Source organism: Capra hircus, chromosome 4, assembly GCF_001704415.2.
Source record: "Capra hircus breed San Clemente chromosome 4, ASM170441v1, whole genome shotgun sequence".
Classification (NCBI taxonomy): Eukaryota; Metazoa; Chordata; class Mammalia; order Artiodactyla; family Bovidae; genus Capra; species Capra hircus.
The window spans coordinates 86,121,943-86,130,322 of record NC_030811.1 but is presented as its reverse complement, the minus strand read 5'-3'; positions in this window follow the sequence as shown (position 1 = coordinate 86,130,322).

Sequence of the window (8,380 nt, the reverse complement as noted above, 5' to 3'; positions counted from 1 at the left end):
CAGGTCAAGAAGCAACAGTTAGAACCAGCCATAGTACAACAGACTGATTCAAAATTAGGAAAGGAGTATGTAGAAACTGTATATTGTCACCCTGCTCATTCAACTCAAATGCAGAGTACATCATGAGAAATGCCAGGCTAGATGAAGCATTAGGTGGAATCAAGATTGCTGATAACCTCAGATATGCAGATAGTACTTACTAATGGCTGAAAATGAAGAGGAACTAAAGAGTCTCTTGATGAAGATAAAAGAGGAGAGTGAAAACTGGCTTAAAACTCAACATTCAAAAAACTAAATTCATGGTATATGGTCCCATCACTTCACGGCAAATAGATGGGTAAAAAATTGTAAACATTAGTTTTCAATAGTGACAGACTATTTTCTGGCACTCCATAATCACTGTGGACATGACTGCAGCTACAAAATTAAAAGATACTTGTTCCTTGGAAGAAATGCTGTTACAATCCTAGACAGTATACTAAAAAGCAGAGACATCACTTTGGCAACAAAGGTCCCTTTAGTCAAAACTATGATTTTTCCACTAGTCACGTATGGATGTGAGAGTTGTATCATAAATAAGGCTGAGTGCTGAAGAATTTCAATTTGTGGTATTGGAGAAGACTCTTGAGAGTCCCTTGGATTGCAAGGAGATCAAACCAGTCAAACCTAAAAGAAATCAACCCTGAATATTCATTGGAAGGACTGATGGTGAAACTGAAGCTCCAGTACTTTGGAGCTGATGAGAAGAGCTGACTCATGGAAAAGACCCTGATACTGGGAAAGATTGAAGGCACAAAGAGAAAGGTATGACAGAGATGGCTGGATGACATCACTGATTCAATGGACACGAGTTTGAGGCAACTCTGAGAGATAGTGAAGAACAGGGAAGCCTGGCATGCTGCAGTCCATGTGGCTGTAAAGAATCAGACATGACTGAGCAACTGAATGACAGTGTGATGAAATATACTAGCAGTTATCTTTCCAAGATACAATTATTTCTATAAAGCTCAATTTTCTAGACTTTTAAACTCTGAGGACAAAATATTTCACTTGGTCTAATTCAACATTTTTATAAGGACCAGATGCCACGAGCATTAAAGCATTTCTTGAATAAGAGCTACAAAAAACACATAGAAAGTATCAGAGATAATAGTTCTAATGCTTCCCTTTCTCTTATCCTAGACTACACAACTTATTTTCTTTTGCAAAACCAACCTCAAAATCTCAGTGACTTACAAAAATAACATTTATTTTTAACTTCTTATGTGATGTCTGCAAGATGATTTTACCTCAGACAAACTGGTTCAATTTTTCCTGGTTCTCCTGGGTTTTTTGGTTTACAGAAAACTTGAATTGGAATGGCCAAATGAAAATACTCTCTGGAAAGTACATCAATCTATTTAGGTTATCTTTACAATGAATTTTATAACCATGCCTCCTTTAATGTTTTCTTTTTCCCAAGAAGATAACTTAAGTGGCAAAAATGTTACTCATTTCACTTTTCAACCTTGTCTGTTTGTATAAAAGAAAGTCACAACACTCCATGGTGAAAGTTCTAGAATATCTGTTTTTCTATCAAACAGCTACATGACTTTCTGAATTAAACTTCTTGTAGTCATCAATAATATGAAAAAACAAATGACTTGCCATAGCAACATTCTGTCTCAAAACTTCTTCTCCAAAAGTAAATTCACTAGGTATATTTTCTGTATCTATTTTAACTCAGCTAATAGTTTTATTTAGCCAAAGCAAAACATGAATCACAACTTTTCCAGTCCCTTTTAACAATAGAATTTATAAGCCTCTAGTCAGTCTACAGAAGGAAAAAAAGATTATAAGAGAAGACACAAATTACAAGTATCAGTAGAGAGTGACCTGAGCTCTACTGAGCTCATGGCCATTAAAAGGTTAATAAGGGAATATTATAAACAACTTTTTGTTCACAAATTTGATAATTTAGATGAAATAAAGCATTCTATGAAAGGCATAATCTAAAGAAATACACAAAAGTAGATAAAGATAATCTGAGTAGGTCTTCAGCTATTAAAATAATTGGCAATAATAACCGTTTAAAACAAAAAGAACCAGTTTCAGAGGATTTCACTGGTAAATTCTACCAGCTTAATACTAAGTGAAAGAAGCCCATCTGAAAAGATAACATACTGTATGATTCCAAGTAAATAACATTCTGGAAAACACAAATCTATGAATACAGTAAAAAAATATCAGTGGTTGCTGGGGACCAGAGGGTGGGCAGGGCATGAGAGATGAATAAGTGGAACACAGAGAATTTTAAGGCAGTGAAACCAGTCTATATAATACTGTAATGGTAAATACATAATACACATTTGTCTAAGCTTACAGAACTATAACACACACAGAGTGAACCCTAATGTAAACTATGTACCTTGGGAAATAATATCATGTCAATAATGATTTATTAATTTTAACAAATGCATCAAATGAAAGCAAGATGTGAATAATGGGGGAAACTATAGGTAGGGGGAAAAGTTATATAGGAATCCTCTGTAGTTTCTGTTAAATTTTTCTGTAAATCCCAAAGTATTCCAAAGCCGCCTATTAATTTAAAAATGCTCTAGTTCTGAAAGTAAGGAGTTTTGAAGACCTCACTCTGTCCAAATGACAATACAAAAACACTAATACTGAAAATTCAATGACCGTTCTTGGATCTGTACAAGAGGAGAAGACACTGGGGAAACAAACTGCTACCCCCAAGACTGAAGAGAAACTGCTGAATACAGGGAGTCATGGCTCTCCAGAGCAGAGACTAGCAGAAAACACCAGGGAGGGCCAGGATAGGAAAACCTGAACTGTAACTGCCGTACTGCTGGAGACGAAGAGAGTTGTGCAGACAACTCTGAGAGTCAAAAATTCCAGAGAGAGCCAGTCATGGGAAGATCCCCACAAAATGTACCTCCAAACTCTTGGCAAGGTTCCCAAAGTATATGGAGTAACTCTCTTTGTGTTTCCAGTAGGGGGAGAAATTGGCAAATATTGCTAATTTTGAAATTGGCAAATATTGCTAATTATTAATGATGATTACTCAGTACAAATTAGAGCTCATTATACTATTCCTTCTATTATATTGAATGTCTGGAAATTTTCAAAATAATAAAAACTAAGACAGAACATTAAAAAAAAAAAAGAAAAGGCAAAACAAAGGAAGAAAAGAAAAATACTAACTATAGCACAGGGCTTCAAGGCCTGCACTCAGGGGCAGCTAGTTAACCAGAGCCTAACCTTTTAGGATATTATCAAAATCAGCTGACCTGGAGAATAAGAAATGCCCAACTCCATTCAGCTCTTACTTTCCATGTAGGAGAAGGGAAATTCCCATATAGAGTCCACTGCAGCCATCCTGCCCCACCTAAGAGGGGAGAGTAAAAACAGAGAAATGCTTGTGAACTTCACAGTTCAGAGGGACAGGTTAACTAAAAGATTAAGTGACTAACTTGCAGACTCTGAGACTTAATCATAAAAGTACAGAATGCTTCCCCTCCCTCCATATCCCCACACTATTAAAGGCCCTAATTCAACTGTTCCTTTCACTGGACACCTTTCACTGGCTACCTTTCACTGGCTCTCAAGAAAAAAACTACGAGGCACACCAAAGGGCAAAAAACACAATTTGAGAAGACCCAGTAAGCATCAGAACCAGGCATGACAGGAGTGATGGAATGGACAGATCAGGCATTTAAAACAACTATGATTAATATACTAAAGTAGGCAGCATGGGAAAACAAACGCACAAGGTAAACAGAGAGATGGAAATCCTAAGGTGAAAAAGAGGAATGCTGGAGTTAAAACACCTGTAACTGAAATATGTCTTTGATGGGCTTGCTAGCTTGTTAGCAAACTGAGTCTGGATATGGTGAAAGACAGGATCTCTGTTTGAGGGTATACCAATAGAGGCCTTCAAAAAATTTCAAAATATAAATAATATAATCATCAGTAATGTCATCAATGTAGCTCAGGTTTGCCTACCAATGGATTCTTCCATTTTAAAAACTTTAATGAAAAGCTTTATTCCATATATACAATAAAAAGTAAAGCTCTGTTGGTTTGTATCTTAAAGAGTACTTAGGAAATAAGATCAGGGAGCCAGATGAAGCCAATATTTAAGATATAAATTTGTTAACTTCTAACATTTTAATTTGTTTTACTGAAAGTGAATGCTGAGATACAACAGATTAAAATTTTAAAGAATTTGTTTTAAAGTTTGAGAACTGCAATTAAAAAATTAAAAAAGAAAACATAAACCATTGGCAAATGGTGTTTAATGTAAAATAACTTCATACTTTAAAATGATGGAATGCTAGACAGTCATAAGAAGAATATATATGTTTTTCTGTGGGTAGATAGGTGCAAATTTCCTGGTTATGTTCAGAAAGATGGAAGAATCTGAAAAAAAATTTTTGGAGTTTGCAAGAGACATTTTGGAGCTGGGAAGAGATACAGTGAATTATACAGCTGAAAAGTTAGAAAATAACTGAAAGAAATTTTCACAGGAGGATTAAAATGTAGGTATATTAAAATCATCCAGTCAAAGGAAGAGACTAGTAGAATGAATTGAAAGAAAATAAAACTGTCATACAGTAAATCTACAAAAGATTTAATGAAAATATATTTTCAAAATTCTAAAATCAAAGGGATGTGAGATTATATAACTAAATAAAAGATGGGTGGTGGGGAATTTATTAATACAATGTAAAATCTATTTACATTTACAATCTATCTACATTTAATCTAGAATTAAGGCATTAAACCCTGAAATTTGATATTGAGCATTATTAATAACAAGGACAAGTTTAATGAATTATATAAGAATCTCAATCAAACTGTTAAGAAAAAATGTTTATTTGGGGATGACCACTGAAACCATTAAAAATTAATATTTCACAATATCCAGCCATAGGCAAGCAATGGAAAAGCCCTCTTTAATGTAGCAAATCAATTGCTTCTTTAATTCTTCTTTCACCTGAACAACTGACTCAACATGGCCAACCTACTTCATTCTTCTCCTTGTTCTGTTTCTCACTACATTCTTATTTTCCTGTTTGTCAACTTTTTTCTTGTGAATAGCTCAATCCTTTTTCTCATAATTAAAGGAAATGCATGGCAGATGTGATCAGCGGAGGGTGATTTTTTTGTCTACCACTCTCTGACCTTGAGGTAGAAATAAGGGGCTCAAGCAAAAGGAACTGCCTTTATCAAAAGATGTGTAATTATTTGAAACAGAGACATCATTTTGATTGGCTTGTTGCTTGCCATCATAAAATTAATCTCAGTTTGCTTGCACAGTTCAGTTCAGTTGCTCAGTTGTGTCCGACTCTTTGTGACCCCATGACTCGCAGCACGCCAGGCCTCCCTGTCCATCACCATCTCCCGGAGTTCACTCACACTCTCATCCATTGAGTCAGTGATGCCATCCAGCCATCTCATCCTCTGTTGTCCCCTTCTCCTCCTGCCCCCAATCCCTCCCAGCATCAGAGTCTTTTCCAATGAGTCAACTCTTCGCACGAGGTGGCCAAAGTACTGGAGTTTCAGCTTTAGCATCATTCCTTCCAAAGAAATCCCAGGGTTGATCTCCTTCAGAATGGACTGGTTAGATCTCCTTGCAGTCCAAGGGACTCTCAAGAGTCTTCTCCAACACCACAGTTCAAAAGCATCAATTCTTCGGCGCTCAGCCTTCTGCACATTCCAACTCTCACATCCATACATGACCACTGGAAAAACCATAGCCTCGACTAGACGGACCTTAGTCGGCAAAGTAATGTCTCTGCTTTTGAATATGCTATCTAGGTTGGTCATAACGTTTCTTCCAAGGAGTAAGCATCTTTTAATTTCATGGCTGCAATCACCATCTGCAGTGATTTTGGAGCCCCCAAAAATAAACTCTGACACTGTTTCCACTGTTTCCCCATCTATTTCCCATGAATTGATTGGACCGGATGCCATGGTCTTCGTTTTCTGAATGTTGAGCTTTAAGCCAACTTTTTCACTCTCCTCTTTTACTTTCATCAAGAGGCTTTTTAGTTCCTCTTCACTTTCTGCCATAAGGGGGGGCATCATCTGCATATCTGAGGTTATTGGTATTTCTCCCAGAAATCTTGATTCCAGCTTGTGTTTCTTCCAGTCCAGCATTTATCATGATGTACTCTGCATATAAGTTAAATAAGCAGGGTGACAATATACAGCCTTGACGTACTCCTTTTCCTATTTGGAACCAGTCTGTTGTTCCATGTCCAGTTCTAACTGTTGCTTCCTGGCCTGCATACAGATTTCTCAAGAGGCAGGTCAGCTGGTCTGGTATTCCCATCTCTTTCAGAGTTTTCCACAGTCAAAGGCTTTGGCATAGTCAATAAAGCAGAAATAGATGTTTTTCTGGAACTCTCTTGCTTTTTCCATGATCCAGTGGATGTTGGCAATTTGATCTCTGGTTCCTCTACCTTTTCTAAAACCATCTTGAACATCAGGGAGTTCACGGTTCACGTATTGCTGAAGCCTGGCTTGGAGAATTTTGAGCAATACTTTACCAGCATGTGAGATGAGTGCAATTGTGAGGTAGTTTGAGCATTCTTTGGCATTGCCTTTCTTTGGGATTGGAATGAAAACTGACCTTTTCCAGTCCTGTGGCCACTGCTGAGTTTTCCAAATTTGCTGGCATATTGAGTGCAGCACTTTCTCAGCATCCTCCTTCAGGATTTGAAATAGCTCAAATGGAATTCCATCACCTCCACTAGCTTTGTTTGTAGTGATGCTTTCTAAGGCTCACTTGACTTCACATTCCAAGATGTCTGGTTCTAGATGAGTGATCTCACCATCATGATTATCCGTGTCGTGAAGATCCTTTTTGTACAGTTCTTCTGTGTATTCTTGCCATCTCTTCTTAATATCTTCTGCTTCTGTTAGGTCCATACCATTTCTGTCCTTTATCGAGCCCATCTTTGCCTGAAATGTTCCCTTGGTATCTCTAATTTTCTTGAAGAGATGTCTGGTCTTTCCCATTCTGTTGTTTTCCTCTATTTCTTTGCATTGATCGCTGAAGAACGCTTTCTTATCTCTTCTTGCTCTTCTTTGGAACTCTGCATTCAGATGCTTATATCTTTCCTTTCCTCCTTGCCTTTTGCTTCTCTTCTTTTCACAGCTATTTGTAAGGCTTCCCCAGACAGCCATTTTGCTTTTTTGCATTTCTTTTCCATGGGGATGGTCTTGATCCCTGTCTCCTGTACAATGTCACGAATCTCATGCCATAGTTCATCAGGCACTCTATCAGATCTAGGCCCTTAAATCTATTTCTCACTTCCACTGTATAATCATACAGTATTTGATTTAGGTCATACCTGAATGGTCTAGTGGTTTTCCCTGCTTTCTTCAATTTCAGTCTGAATTTGGCAATAAGGAGTTCATGATCTGAGCCACAGTCAGCTCCTGGTCTTGTTTTTGTTGACTGTATAGAGCTTCTCCATCTTTGGCTGCAAAGAATAGAATCAATCTGATTTTGGTGTTGACCATCTGGTGATGTCCATGTGTAGAGTCTTCTCTTGTGTTGTTGGAAGAGGGTGTTTATTATGACCAGTGCATTATCTTGGCAAAACTCTATGAGTCTTTGCCCTGCTTCATTCTGCATTCCAAGGCCAAATTTGCCTGTTACTCCAGGTGTTTCTTGACTTCCTACTTTTGCATTCCAGTCCCCTATAATGAAAAGGACATCTTTTTTGGGTGTTAGTTCTAAAAGGTCTTGTAGGTCTTCATAGAACCATTCAACTTCTTCAGTGTTACTGGTTGGGGCATAGAACTGGATTACTGTGATACTGAATGGTTTGCCTTGGAAACGAACAGAGATCATTCTGTCATTTTTGAGATTGCATCCAAGTACTGCATTTCAGAATCTTTTGTTGACCATGATGGCTACTCCATTTCTTCTGAGGGATTCCTGCCCACAGTAGTAGATAGAATGGTCATCTGGGTTAAATTCACCCATTCCAGTCCATTTTAGTTTGCTGATTCCTAGAATGTCAACGTTCACTCTTGCCATCTCCTGTTTAGCCACTTCAAATTTGCCTTGATTCACAGACCTGACATTCCAGGTTCCTATGCAATATTGCTCTTTACAGCATTGGACCTTGCTTCTATCACCAGTCACATCCACAGCTGGGTATTGTTTTTGCTTTGGCTCCATCCCTTCATTCTTTCTGGAGTTATTTCTCCACTGATCTCCAGTAGCATATTGGGCACCTACTGACCTTTGGAGTTCCTTTCAGTATCCTATCATTTTGCCTTTTCAAACTGTTCATGGGGTTCTCAAGGCAAGAATATTGAAGTGGTTTGCCAATTCTTTCTCCAGTGAACCACATTC